Source organism: Halyomorpha halys, unplaced genomic scaffold (genome assembly GCF_000696795.3).
Source record: "Halyomorpha halys isolate HHAL.00 unplaced genomic scaffold, Hhal_1.1 Scaffold137.1, whole genome shotgun sequence".
Classification (NCBI taxonomy): domain Eukaryota; kingdom Metazoa; phylum Arthropoda; class Insecta; order Hemiptera; family Pentatomidae; genus Halyomorpha; species Halyomorpha halys.
In genome coordinates, this window is record NW_027110325.1 from 108,179 (window position 1) to 123,945 (window position 15,767).

Genomic DNA, 15,767 nt, shown 5'->3' on the forward strand with positions numbered 1-15,767 from the left:
TCTTTTTTATTTTATTTTTAATAAATAAAAATTATTACAACATATTGAAATATTAAGCAATAAAAATGTCGAACCAACAGTCAAATATATATGACGTAATAATATTACTTCAAGAGAAAAACTTTTTTTGAATATGATTATATTATTCATATATGAATACTGTATAGTGGGAGTGGGTAGCTTATTGGTAAGACACTGACTTCAACTAACTAACTTCAAGGGCCTGGGTTTGAATCCGATTGTGGCTCATAATTATTATCTGATACTTGTCACCGTTGAGCCAGCCCTGTAGGTTCAGGAACCCTCCGAGGTCCACCCAGCCTCATAAAGCCCTTAATTGGGTAAAAATCTGGGAGTTGAGTGTGGTTCTGACAAAATCACCTCATTGTACAACCATTGGTTAAGTAACAGAACTTCTTTACAAAGTATTGTACCTCTGACCCTTCATGAGTTGTAGTAGTATGAATTTCTTTTTTTAATATTTGAATATATGATATTATTTATTTTTTGGCTATAGAGTCTTCCATAGTTGCTGATTGTGAGAGAAAGATGTAGCCAATGTAAAGTTTTCTTAAAATATTGTTAGTATTTTAAATGTATCTATATGCTTCTTAAACATGATTGTATAATTTTACAAAATTATATTTTTCCATATTGTTCTTACAATATATTTACCCCTATCAACTAAATTAGTTTTTCTATTTTTTTATCAATTGCTTTTATTTTTGTCTTATTTAATTAAGAAATTTAATTGATACTTAGATGAGGAAATTAATTATTAATAATCATCTAATTTAATAATGTTAGTTGCACAGTTAGACAGTGTATAACTGAATAAAGAATTCTGTTTGGGATATGAATGATTTGATTTATAAAGCACAGAAAAAAATCACTTTTTTTTTTCAAAATTAACAGAAATAAGAAATAAAACCCAATTAGCTTCTCTTTTTTAATATCTAGATAATACTTCCATTTGATTCTCAAAATAACAATCATCTATTCCTGATCTAAACCTCATTATAATTGATTAGGATAAATTATAAGTATGAATGAGATGTTAAGTTCTATAGAAATCACTAAATTGGTGTTCTGATGGAAGATTTTTTTTTTAGAAAGAAATTTATTCAATCATGCTGCCCAATAACATCGGGTTGCTACATTACACAGCATACTGATCAATCCATGATCGGACATTTATAAATTACATTTTTTGATATGATACAATATAATAGAAAGATAACATTTTTTTTTTTCCACAGTATTCTTTTACAATTAATATCAGTCTACAAACTAAATACAAGCTTTTCAATTTATTCCTTTTTTTTCTTTCCCCTCCATTTTACAACCCTCATTTCATTTTATCAACTAATTCCCCTATATAACAAATATTAGAATATAAAAAATAACAAAGTAGTAAATAAATAAAACAACAAATAAGATATGCGATGCATGCATGCCATCCCTCCTCTGGATAACTCCCCCACTCATTAATTTCCATGCATGTGGTGGTGGATGATTCCCATGGAGTCAAGTATTATATTCTCTGTCATCCTAGCCACGTCCTGGACATCGAACCCGAGCTCCTCCATGAAGCTCCTAGTTGTGCTGGGAATAGTTCCACGGGCTCCGAACCAGAGGCCTCTCACGTTGAAGTCTCAAGAATATAAAATAAAATATGAAAATATTTCCCGAATTTAAGAAGAATTAGAAGATTTCCTAGCAGTGTAGGACTCCAACAGGAGTCCTGGGCTGATGTAAGAAAATAAAAAAAAATAAATAAAAGATTTCCTAGTCTAGCCTATTAAGTTAATGCTACGTCTATCCCTGTCATGATATACACAGAGATAGGAAATATCCCCTGTTCAAATGATACTTTTACAAAAAAAAATAAAATAGATATACATATTATTTTAATTTATAGTTTTTGTTATATTCCTTTTTTTTTTTTTTAATTTTTCAAATGACATGTGTTATTTGTAGGAAAAGACTGAGGAAATAATAATTTTCAGTTAGTTTGAAAACTGAAATAATGAAATAGGGTAGATGCATCAGTAGTAGGCACTGATTGAGCAGTAGACACTGGAGATTTAAAATATTTAAAAAATAGGTCATTAGAACGACTTAAGCGTTAGAACAACTTGCTATGGCCATTGTAGCCTGGGGAGTTGAGGCAAATGAAACAAACTTAGCAACCTTAAAACTGCAGTAGCGCTGGTTCAGTTCTAGTCTTGGTTGGTTGACTTGGCAACCCTACGAATGGAAACCTCAATCCTTCTACACTGCTTTGAATAGGTTGGTTACCTAAAGGATAACCTCTCCATATAAACAGGTAGAGATTAAACGAATAATAAAAAGAATTTGACTTTGGCGTCATTTTAAAGATTTATGGGAGTAGGGTGTCTTAGTGAGTAAGGTGCTGCGTTACCAACTCCAAGTAGCCGTCTTTGAATCCGGCTGTAGCAGAGAATTATTTATTCTGTAGCCGTGAGTAAAACCCTGTGGGTTCTAGCCTAGTCTAGTAGTCCTCTGGGGTTCACCCAACCCCTATTAAGTGGATGACCTAAATTGAGGAAAACTCTATTGTTCAAGATACAGTACTTCCTCACAAAGTACTGAACCCTTGACTCTTCATGTGTTGTAGTTCTACAGATTTTAAAGATTCACCTGTGTTGAGTTTCTTTTTGAAAGATTCCAGCAAACAAAGCAGTCTTTGATTGGTTGTATTGGCAATTAACTGAAAACTCACCATGTGAATGTTGTATTAAGTTCAATGTCAAGAAAATTTGCATACTTATTGTTTTAAATCAACCTTCAACTAATTTTTACTATATGCTATTTTTTAGCCTGTAGAAGTTTTTATTTCTATGTTTTGACCCTATTCTAAATTTTCATGCTAATGTTTCATGCCTTCTACTGATGCAAAAACATGTCTCAGTTTAAAAAAAATAATCATTTATTGTTTTTACAAAATCTACAGTAAATTCGCTTGTAGAAAGGTTTACTAACCTGAGACAAGCATTAAAAAGAAAACTATGAGTAAACTATCGCAATTCTAAAAAAGCTTTAAATTTTTTTATAAAGTGTCAACTAATAGTGCATCTATCCTAGGTTAACATTTTTCTTCTCCCATTGAAATGTTCTTTCTTTGGTTTTTGTAATAGGTAAAATCAATCACATTAGAATGAAATTCTTATGGTTCTATTTATGGCAAAATCATTGCCCGAAATAGAGCCATCATCATGTATCAACTATAATCTGATGATTTCATGGGAAATTAATGGAGGAAGGACATTGATCAATAATTTTTTAATTTTTCAGATTTTATAAATTTGTTTATTTTTTAATAATTAAAAGGCAATAAATTGTAAATAAATATGTTATGAACTATAATTTATAAGCTAAACTATTTAATATTTGATTAATTTTTATTAATATATTCTTGTTTGAGAGTGGTTTAGTTTATTTAAAAACAAATTTGATCCTTTTTTCTCAACTTTATTCTTTTCAAAACCTTCCAACGTTTCGATCCTCAGGTCATTTTCAAGGATACCTTTACTTTGTTGTCATTTTCTCTTTTAAAATTCTTAAAAATGCCGGCTAATTGCCTTTGTCCCATCTATAACTTCTTCTATGTAACTCTTTCTTAAATTTAAAACTTGTATTAACCACTTCTCTTCTTTCTTTCATTTACATTTCAAGAAATTAGAAAATGTAATGACCTGAGGGTCGAAACGTTGGAAGGTTTTGAAAAGAATGAAGTTGAGAAAAAAGGATCAAATTTGTTTTTAAATATTTAATATTTCTTAATATAAAGTATAATTTTAGCATCATTTAAATTTATCACTATTCAAATTTGCACAATATAATAAACAGTCAAAATAAAATATTGTAATATCCTCTTTTATGAGTAAATAGTTATATGATCATAAAGAAAATCACATGCAAAAACTGAAAACTGTTGTACAACAATCAATGTTCACATTGAACACGAGAGAATGATCACGGTTGGTGAAAAGTTTGGTTGCTTTGGGGAATGATGTTTCCTGGATAAGGAGGTCCTCATCATCTTTTGTCTAGCTGAAGGGAGACATCTTGAAAAAAAAGACATCGAAGAGTCACCCAAGAAGAAAAATGGACTCTATGTTTGGATCGCCAAAGAATGTATTTCGGTGGATGAAAAGTGAGTTGAAAACTTTTAGAGGACCAAGGTTTTGTTTAAGACAGTGTCAGTTTGTGAAATATAAGTCATCAAAAACCATCAGTCATCATAGAAGAGCATAAATTGTTAAATAAATAGTTTTTTATAACCTAGAATTTTAAGTATATTTGAAAAAGTAGATGTTAATTAACCTAAGTGTCTGTTTCTGATTGCCTAGAAACCCGCTCTGAGATTAAGAGTCTAAAATGTTATAAAATTCTACTATCAATTTAGTATTAAAGCTTTTCATTTTAACCCAAGCTATACTTAAGATATGAGAATAAGTAGAAGCTATATAAAATTCCGTTTATTTATTTAAATTTTTTTTTAAATATTATAATATATAAACATAGGGGCCACTACTCAATAATTTTTTAGATATTTGCAATTGAAGATGTAATTCACTCATTAAATCAGTTCAGTAGCAAAAACACGTAATAGGTTTAGTGGAAGATTATTGATTGACCGTGTGTATAGATGAATGGAATATGGTCCGGGTGCGGTAAAAAAAAACTCAAATAGTAAATAATTATACTATTTTTATTGAGTCAACGTTTCACCCCACGTTGCAGGCCTTCGTCAGGGCTAAAAAATATACAAACACTATAGTTACAAAAAGGAAAAAAGAAAAAAGATAAGTGGAAAATAACAGGGTTATAAAATGAAAAGTAAGATATAATAAGAAAAATTAAAGGTTGTAAATAGTAAATGAAAAGGGTAATAGTAACAGATAGATAAGAGAAGAAATATTAAATTAATTATTAATAAAATATTATTAACAAAAATAGTATAATTATTTACTATTTGAGTTTTTTTTACTGCACCCGGACCATATTCCATTCAGTAATAGGTTTAGCATAGCAGCAATGGATCGGTGTTCCTCATTGTTAGGAGCCAGGTTCGAGTCTGTGGAGGGTGAATAACTTTTTATTTATTTTATGTCTACTTTTACATATAAAGAAACACAATGGAGTTTAAATAAATTGGAAATGAAATGTCATTAATGGCTAGAAACCTTATTAGAATTTTAATTGTCATTATCATTCTTATAAGTACAGAATAATATTTATTACAAAACAATAAAAGTATTTACTGTTTTGTAATAAATATTTTGCAATGAATCGGGTTGCTGCTACGCTAAACACATTATGTGTAGTTGTTTGCTACAGAACTAAATTCAACAAGCGAATTGCATCTTCAATTGGAAATATCTGAAAAATTATTGAGTAATGGTCCCTATAACCATGTGTCTTCATCAACAAGGAAACCGAATCTACCAACCTACATAGTTTGAATTAAATCCGTGACTACAAGACCTTGCAATCTTCTTGTAAGATGTAAAATATACTGACACTAATTAAATATCCTGAAGTTAATTGATAGATTCAATACTCGAGAGAGTTATGCCTCTAAAAATCTTTTTTATGAAGAACCTGAAAGAAATCTAAATATCTTAGGGCAGTTAATTACTATTATATTATTTACTCAATTTATATATATGTATATATAGTTGACAGTAAAGATTTAAATATAAGTAGACGGACAGGGTTGCGGTCAAAAAAAGAAGAACAAATAGTTTAAAACTATTATAATGTCCAACGTTTCGCCCCACTTTGCAGGGCTTCCTCAGGGCTAAAAAGATACAAAATAGAACCAGTATAAAATAAACTTGAATAAACAATGATATACTTACACTGATACTATTTTATGTCTTCCTTCCTTTTATTTATTTGTAATTTCTCATCACTTTCTTTTTACATAATATTTATCCTAGCTTAAATTACCTTATTGTATCTTATTGTTGTAATGTTCTTAGTTTTCTAGCCCTGCAAACGTCGGACATTAAAATAGTTTTAAACTATTTGTTCTTCTTTTTTTGACCGCAACCCTGACCATCTACTTATATTTATTTATACGATTATATTATAAACACAATATATTAAATGACAGTTATGTAATTATAACGGCAGTGAAATTGAAGATCAAGATTTATATTTGGGTTCAATCTTTCAGTTAAATAAATTGATAATGAGAATAAATGCACTGAAAATTCACTGAATTAATTTTTGAAGAAGTTAGTTTTTTTTTTATATATGACTTTACTTCCAAGACAGTTCCTCACAGACTCTTCCTGTGCCTCACAATTTTCAAAATATTGAAAAAATTTTACAGTTACTATGCAAAGTGCGGTAAAAGATTTTTTAGGAGTGAAACAAAGTTGATATTCGTTTTCAGCACCTCGAGAAACCCCTATATACGAATTTTCAGAAAAATTGGAAAATAATTTTTTTAGTTCGAAATTTTCACCCTACATCTTTACATCCTTAGATTTCTTTTTAAAAATCTAAAAAATGGAAATAATTTCAATACTGCACGTCCGATCTACACCAAAATTTGGAATGGCAGTTTTTTAGGGCTCTAGAAACTGCACCAAAAGGCACAAAGCGGGTCTAATTAAACAAATTAGAACCGGAGATATAAAATAGAACATGAGAATTTTTTCCCCTCATTTAAAACACACATTTTTCCCTTTAAAAAAAGCTTCAAATTTAACTTTCTTTGATTTCTGCTGTATGAGCAGACATTCAGCTTTCCAACGGTTCTATAAACGTGACAGTCGGATAAAAGGGAGTGGAGTTATTAATGATTTTGTGAAAAATAGTCGATGGTGGGAAAAAAAAAATGCTGGGATAGAATCAAAATGAAAAATGAATGATTTTTAATTCCTTCCAAAAATGGTATTTAGTACTTTGGGACAACCCTGAAAACAAATATGGTTTCCTTTTTTCTAAGAAAAAATTTACCGAACTACTTTACTCCGAGCCTTACGCTTAATTCTGTATACACTTTTTCTTCTCAAAAATCTCATGATTTTATTTAAACTATCCAGTTTTTATTAGCTAATTGTTGTTATTTCTAGTAATGTTAAAACTACCAGAAATAGTCCTGGAGAATTGGGGGCCTCTTAAGCCTCAGAGCCCTGGAAAGTTGCCCCTTTTGTTCCATCCTTCCTGTTCCTACATCCCTTTTCATGGAATGTTTTGGCTGAATTGAGAAAGCAGTGATCATCTTTAGGAGAACTTAGTATTCAAGGAAGACTACAAGTAATAAAGTTCAAAACTCTCAGTTCTACTAACCCTGGATCTGCCTTATACTTTAAAGAAAATGGAGGACACTTAAAAAATGTATAGTAAATAAGTAAATACCTTTTTTATTATAAGATTTTTTGAAAGATCTTTTTTGGAAGAAATAGAAGGATTTTATGTCAGCAAAAATTATAAATTAATTTTCCATGAAACTATTAAAAATCAAACAATATTGCATTGAGACTTTTTTTTACACCTGACACTTTTTTATTACACAGATGCAAAGATATACTGATGTGAAGATACGAAAAATAATTTTAATATATTTTGAACATTTTTTCTGTAATTGTAGTACATTTGAACAATTATTCATAAATTATACATATTATTGTATTTATATTTGGCCAATTGCTAGAAATGTTTTGATATGAAGATGGTGAAAAGATAGTAAAACATAATTTTTAAATACATTGTGATTTTAATTAGAGTTGGCCATTATTCGAATAATTTTTTATTTAGATGATGGATTATAATATCTGACAAATAGTTTTATTTATGAATGGATCATCCGTTACAAAATATACTTAAAGCTTCTCCTTATTTTGTTATCTTTAATCCGTTTTCAACTCCTGATTAAATTAATATTATCAAAAATAATAATTTGCTTAGTCTAAAGCTACAAGTGTTACCATTAAATGATATCATTGCCTGTAAATACTTCTTAAACAAAGAAAAAAATGATGTGATTAATTTATTATAATTATGGTTTTCCATGATCTTCTTTTATTAGTTGTTTATTTTTGAGTATTTGCATGCAAATCAATTCACCAGTGTTATCAATTTTTTTCAAATCTTCGAGTCTGTAACCATACAATAATAATTAATTGTGATAATAAATATTTGTTCCACATTTGGTAACACTTGCAACAACTTTAATATGAATATATTTTTAATTTACAATCTTAAAATGTACAATCACTAAATATTGCTTAAAATTTATGTTATAATGATAAATATATAAGATATATTTTTTAAAAACTAATAGTCTCAGTGAACAGATTTATTTTAACCTGTGGGACAAGCAAATTATTATTTTTGATTTAATCTACTCATCCATACATGTTCATTGCTTTAAATTTATTTAAGGCAACTGTTTTGCTATTTTATTTTTTTCAAATAAGATTCTGTGAAAAATGAGAGAAGAATAATCATACTACATAAGATTCAATAACACCATAGTATAATGTTGATTAATGAAATTATGAGATAACCTGGAATATATTGTCATTAAATTCAGGACTCTGCATAGCTGTCTAAATGCTGCAACTACAGCTTGCACTGGAATATTCAACGCTGTTTTAATGTTCTGCTTCCATTTGGTAAACTTTGAATCAGTTTGTTTTGAGTTTCTTTCTATTTCTCCTGTTACGTCCATTTATATCCATCAATGCACAACTGAAACGGTTAAAAACAAAAGAAAAAAAAACCTTTAATTATTCTTTGGATTTTATTAAGGTAATTTGTAGTCTTATTAAGTATTTTTAAAGTCAGACTACTTGACTATTTGGTTTAGATACATTATTTTGGTTAACTTTTTGCTTTTACTTCAAATAATTTTCTAAATTTTCAGAATTTACTGATATGTTACAAAAATAAATCCAATATAATTAATTCATGATCTCTACTGTTTGTTATAAAGCAAGAAAATCACATAGATTTACTCATAAACTTCACAAAATCAGACAGCCAATAGGTTTATAAAAACAGACAGTCAAATATCTAGGAATGACACTGCAAGAATTTAATGCAAAAGAGGACATTTGAAAAAGAAAGAAGAAAAATTAGATTCAGGAAAATGTCCTGATTGCTAGAAAGAGATTCACAATTAACAGTTAAAATAACTGGCAATCAAAACAGAAGAAGATAAATATAATTGAATGAGCTTATTTTTAAAAATAGTTCTTTTTTTCAATACTACTTTTCAGTCAAAATATGAAAAACAATGGTATCAATTTTTAATTTTTTTTTCTTCTAAGTCCCATAGGGTTTGGTATATGGGAGGTTGGTAACAATAATGGGTGGAATCTCTTTTATTGCATTTCAAATGTATTATAAGAGGGAAATGAAGAAAGGGATACAAAACAACTGGAAATTGGAAAAGTGGATTGATTCAGCTGTCTGATTGCAGGGCTCGCCAGATTTCATGATATCTGTAGTCAGTCAGTTATTTAGTAGTCCTCATTAGAGCCTGAGACTGTTTATGTGTGTCTGCCTGTCCTGTCAGTGTCAGTGTCCTGAATAAGGGGTTCGTACAGTAATGGAGGCTATCAAAAAATTTGATTTACCTTCTCGAGATCAATTCTGTTACAGTCGACAGTTTGAATGCCGTGTGTATGTGGTAAATATTTGCGCTTTGAAGTGAAGTATGTTTCATGAAACAGGTTTGAGCATACTGCTCTGAAACTGTTGAAGGCTCTTGGCCGTTGGAGGTGCTATAATGGTCAGCATAGGAGCTCCGTAGAGCAGGGCTGGCCTCAGTATACTTTTGTAGACCATTAATTTGAGGCGGAGAGAGAAATTAGGAGAAGTTAGCCGGTGATTAAGCCTGAAAGACTTAATGTAAATCCTAATTAGTTTGATCTTCAAGGGTGACACCCAAATATACTGTGCTCCTGATGGTCAATTCTAACATCCTGCTACCCTATAGATGTTGGGGAGAGGGCACTTCTTCTTTAATTCCTTTAAAGAATTTAAATTTAATTTTTATAAAATTGTATAAGATTAGACTCATAACCAGTAAAATATTTTATGGGAATAATATTTATGTTTCAGAAGGTAATTTTTAAATATGTTGTGTACTTGCTCTGTTAAGATATTAATATGTTTGTTCTAACAATCACTTTTAACAATTAAAAGTGCTTAGGGGTGTCGGGAACAAGCTTAATCTCTCTATTATATAAAAAAGTCATTAGTGATCACTGAGTAATATTTTATTTTAGATATGATTACCATGTAATAATTTATTATATATATAAGGTGAAATAATATAAATAGATCATAAAAAAGGTAGCTTAATTGATGAAGAATGCATTTTGGTTATCTGTATCAAATCAGTCAGATATACAATGAGCAACAAGTACCATAGTACAATTAATTGAACAGTCGCATAATTTGGAAAGTGGGGGTTGGCCCGCCATTGGACAGACAGGGGGTACCCACCTAACAGAGTTAGGCAAAAATTAGCTATGTTTGAAACTAACAGCTAAAATTGTCATAGATACAACATTTATTTATCAATGGTTCATTCATAAATAAGGGTCGTATCCATAGCAATTTTCAACTATTAGTTTCAACTATAGCTATTTGTAACAAATATTATTATTATTATTATATTTGTATCATAAGATTCTTTTGGACACACCCACTCCAATTAATTTTATATCTTGATTTTGGTTGCTGACCACATCCCCTAAATAATAATCTCATTATATCTTTCTGGCCTTGCACTGAACACAATAAACTTCATAGGGTGTAGTTGTATATGTATTTTAAAAATAAATATTAAAAGTTATATACTGGAAGATTATTGATTGACCGTGTGCATAGATGTATTCCATTCATCTATGCACACGGTGCATAGATGAATGGAATATGGTCCGGGTGTGGTAAAAAAAAACTCAAATAGTAAATAATTATATTATTTTATTGAGCCAACGTTTCGCCCAACATTGCAGGGCTTCGTCAGGGCTAAAAAAGATACAAACACTAAATGAAAAGTAAGATATAATAAGAAAAATTTTAAAAAAATCTAATTTAAATTAAATTATTATTTAAAACCTTTAATTTTTCTTATTATATCTTACTTTTCATTTTATACCCCTGTTATTTTACACTTATGTTTTTCTTTTTTCCATTTTGTAACTATAGTGTTTGTGTCTTTTTTAGTCCTGACGAAGCCCTGCAACGTGGGGCGAAACGTTGGCTCAATAAAATAGTATAATTATTTACTATTTGAGTTTTTTTTACCGCACCTGGACCATATTTCATTCATTAAAAGTTATATTTTTATTTTTATCAATTTGAGGAGAATATGAGGCAATTAGAATGAAGATGGTGTTTATCTGGTTTTGATACATTAGGAATGTGGAATGCTTTGTATTCAACACTTGAGAAAAGGAATAAAAGGACTAGTGATGTTTAGAACAGCTCAAAAAGTATCTTGCAAAATAAAAAGATATTTAAATTTTTTTTTTTAAAGTTGTTTATATTGCTACATTATTAAAATAAACCCACCAATGTTCTGGCCACCGTATGAAAAAACAAAGACAAGTGTGTACATATGTGCGTGTGTAGCAGAGCATCTCCTTGCCTTAGTCCATTATTTAAGCCAAATTCAGAAGAGTGTTCGGACTGTATGTGGACTCAGCACCTAACATCTCTCATTGTCATGTTCATAAGGTGTATAAGCTTTGAAGGAACCTTTCTTCCTTCATTTCTCTAAGTGTCTCGTATAATATAGGGCGCTTTACACTGTCATACGCTTTCCTGAAATCAAAGAACAAGTGGTGGGTAGGAATCTTATGCTCATGGGCCCTTTCCATGATTAGTCTGAGGGTATGCATTTGGTCCACCGTAGATTTCCCTCTACTGAAGCCAGTCTGGTACTGCCCGATTTCGTGTTCTGCATGCGAGGTCAGCCTTTGGTAGAGGATATTGGAGAATACTTTTTAAGCACAGGGGAGCAGCAATATTCCTCTGTAATTTGAACATTCCAATTGTTCTCCTTCCTTATGAAGAGAGCATATCAAAGCACTGCTCCATTGCTGAGGCATCTTCTCCTGAACCCATATATTGAGGATCAAGCCATTAAGTGTCCTGTGCAGTTCCTCTACACCATATTTAAACAATTCTGCCGGCAATCAATCCTCGCCCGTTGTCATATTTTCGGGATTGATTCCACAACATACCTAACATACGCCTACCATTGAAGTATCTCATACTTATTGTTCAAGAGAGTCCCATCTTCTTTTCTGCATGCTTAAAAGAGACTTTACCATAGTTCACCTCCTGGAAAAAGAGCTTGTTTTCATTTACACTCTTGTGAGCTTCTATTTCTTTTAATGCCTATATCTTCCATAATTTCTTCTTTTTTTACTAGTCCATTATTTTTTTTTTATATATATAGTCACAAGTTATTTTGTCATTTCAGGAACAAAGAACTCTCTGCCCATCCTTATTTAGAGTAATTGGATTTCAAAATTGTCTTGGTGATCCATTAGCCTAGTCCTTAAAAGATGTTCAGATTGATCCTGTAAGGATAAAAGGCATCCATCTTTGGTTTTATTGTTATCCCGACTGACCATTTGGAGGTTTAAACTATTCTATATATAGCTAAATCAGTCTCTAGATGAATATGTTTATTTTTAAGCAAACTATGAAATTAGGAGAAATTCACTACCACAATGAAAATATTTCCTTTCAAAATCCTTATTCTAGCAACCAATATTAGCGACATACATTTTAAGGACATCTGCAAATCTATCTCCACCATTTTTACAACCTGGTCTAAGAAAAAACAACAGTTCATCTCCAAATTCAGTATCATCTATCAAAAATCTCAAGTTCATAAAATTACCCCAAAGGTGAAGACAGAGGGGTCCATTACGTTTCTGCTCATATCCCCTCTAATGTTTACAATATTATAAACTTAAGTCCCAATTTTTCCAGCCCTAATTCTTCGCTAAAAATTATTTCTGTACAGCTCACTAATTTATAACATATTCATAATGACCCCCTTTCCCACCATTTCATTGACAATATTTTTAGAAATGTATATTGTTTTTTATTTCTCTGCTTTCTTTGAATTTCTCCTTCCTCTACCTTTTATCGTTTCGGGGGACCCAATGGATGGTTGCTCTCCGGGACTACATACCCCTTCGTGTCTACATGAATGGTACCCGATAGAACTAAGTTAACTTCCTGCATGACCCGTTGGCTAGCTCCCTTCTGGTCAAGAATATCTAACCTTATTGGAGTTAGATCTTACTCAAAACACTTCGATAACCCCCTTCGTCTTATCACTTTTAATATCACTTCTCTCCCAGTCAAACTAAGTAAATTAAAAATTCCTTTCACCTCCGCGATCTATAAATATCCTTCAGTGCCCTTTACTACTACATCTTTGTTTCTTTTGACGTAGAATTTTTTTTCACTAATATTTCCATAGACAAAGCCCTCCTTATATTTATTTTTATACTATTCATTTTAATAATTATAAAAATATGAAAAGAAGATTTATTTTGTGAAATGATTAATATACGTTGATAAAATATTTTCTATTTGTATGCTAACTATTTTCATTTAATATGAAATTTAGATTAAGATTGGATAATAATTTCGTTCATGCAAAAGTTATAAGTGTATTTAGAAACAACCGAAACATTAAAGTTAAGTCACTAAGTGAGGTTAGGTCGATTGTTTATAAGCGATACTATCTAAGAGTGACGTCGATTCAAACAATACCAGACGAATTAAGATGTCGATAGCATAGCCATCCGGATCGTTCATCAATGATCGTTCACTGCGGCTAATGCTTCCTTTTCAGGTAGCTCCATTCACTGTTTATTTATAGAACTAGTATCGTCGCTATTGCCTCATTTAGATTTTCTTTTACCTCTTTGGCTTCCTATCCCCATCCAACTCCCTTATTGGTGCTTTTATTACAATTTTTATCGACTCAGTTTATGATGAGAAGTTGCTTATTTATTGCCTTCTTCTCTGGGCCAATGGCTAAGAATATATTCTATGAATAAATCGGTACAAGATATAGAAGGTCAGGTAAGGTACTATTCACATACTACAAAATGAAATATCTTATCCAAAATAAGAAAAAAAATATTCGCTAATCCTTAAAAATGTTAGTTCAAAATTTAAACACTAATTTCAGTAAAAAAAAAAAAAATTAAAAACAGACGTATAGTAATCTCTAGTTTTGAGGATCTTCTAGGTGTGAGCTATAAATATCTAAAAAAATCGATACAGCAGTATTCGATATTCGATATATACTCTATGCCAGAAGCCCTGTACAATGCGTGTTCAAACAGGTTAGTTTTTTTTTTTTTTAGATTTTATTTATTTAATACTAGATCAGCCTGGTGGACCTTACATCTTTGATATAACATTAGATTTGTTTTAACAATAAGTTTATAGAGGGGGGATATAGTCTCGTACAAAAGACACCCCTAACTATATACAAGGTTATAAATAAAAAAAAAATTAAGATAAAAGAAATAGATAAAAATAATAATTTTTAATAAAAAATAAAAGTAAAGATAATAACTAAAATAACGGCATTCGTAGACCTAACAAAACAAACAATTGCCCTCTAATGGGAAAAAAGTTAATATGAAGATAAAAGACGAAAATAAAAAAAAAAATATATAAGTATTGACAATAGAATAGGCAAATATAGAATCTACAACAGGATGTCCTGCCGCAGCTTGGGATTCAATCTTCAGGCTGTGGTTGGGTTTTCGAAGCTGTAGTTCACTGTTTCTGTAACTGTCGGTAACCGGGAGTGGAACTTCACGAATCGTTTTTGATGTTATTTGACTCCATTTGCAATTCCTGAACTATAGGCTATTTCTTACAAACCAAGGAGTATCCACTGCGATTCTTAGGATTTTATTTTGAAAACATTGCAATTTTTATTTTTTAAAGGATATTGCTCCCTAGACTTCATAGGCGTACATCAGGAATGGCCTGAGAACTGTTTTAAAAATAAGAACAGTCGTTTCTGGGTTTAATTTGGATTTTCCATTTAGGGTAGAACATAGTATTACAGGTTAGGAGATGAATTGACAGGATGAGTTTTATGAGAACTAATTGTAAATCCTCTCAGGATGGAAACTTCACTCCGTAGGAAACCAGCCCATCGGTCTTGAAGGGGATGACAAGTCCTACAGGAACTAGCTTTAGGTCTTTACGAAAAGAAGATAAGGTTTAGAAAGTAGGAGAGGTCCAGGTAGGAGTGAAATTTAAGTCCAATATACATTTTAAAAAATGTCAAGTTGGCGCTTAGTCAAGTATCTGGGCTTTCAACGCCATCAGGAAATGCCACGTGTAAGATGTCAGTTTTTAGAGGATTTCTATTGTAATCTTACTGTTTCAAATAATACATTTAGAATTATAACAATATATAACATGGTTATTAATTGGTAAAACCAAAGTATTTACAAGAAATAATAAATATATCAAATTATGATATCTGTGTGATGAGTTGTTTTTTAATTTTAGTTTTAATTTTAATGCCTTTCATCCATCAGAAATAATGAACATCATCGACCAATTACCTTCTAAAAAAGCTCCTGGCCACGATCTTATCACAGCACACATTCTGAAACAGCTCCCTCGTAAAGCCATTCTATTCCTTACCTATATCTATAATGCTACACTCCGATCCACCTATTTCCCTGACCCTTGGA

The 15,767-nt window shown here is 30.7% G+C and overlaps 1 long non-coding RNA gene across 2 annotated transcripts in view; it reads right to left on the minus strand.

Annotated features, from left to right (window-relative positions):
- Positions 1-15,767, minus strand: part of LOC136796030 (uncharacterized) — a 104,516-nt gene that overhangs the window by 10,559 nt on the left and 78,190 nt on the right. For both annotated transcript variants that reach the window (XR_010843722.1, XR_010843723.1), the window contains exon 2: positions 8,556-8,739. This is a non-coding gene — a long non-coding RNA (uncharacterized lncRNA). The remainder of the gene's footprint in view (positions 1-8,555; positions 8,740-15,767) is intronic.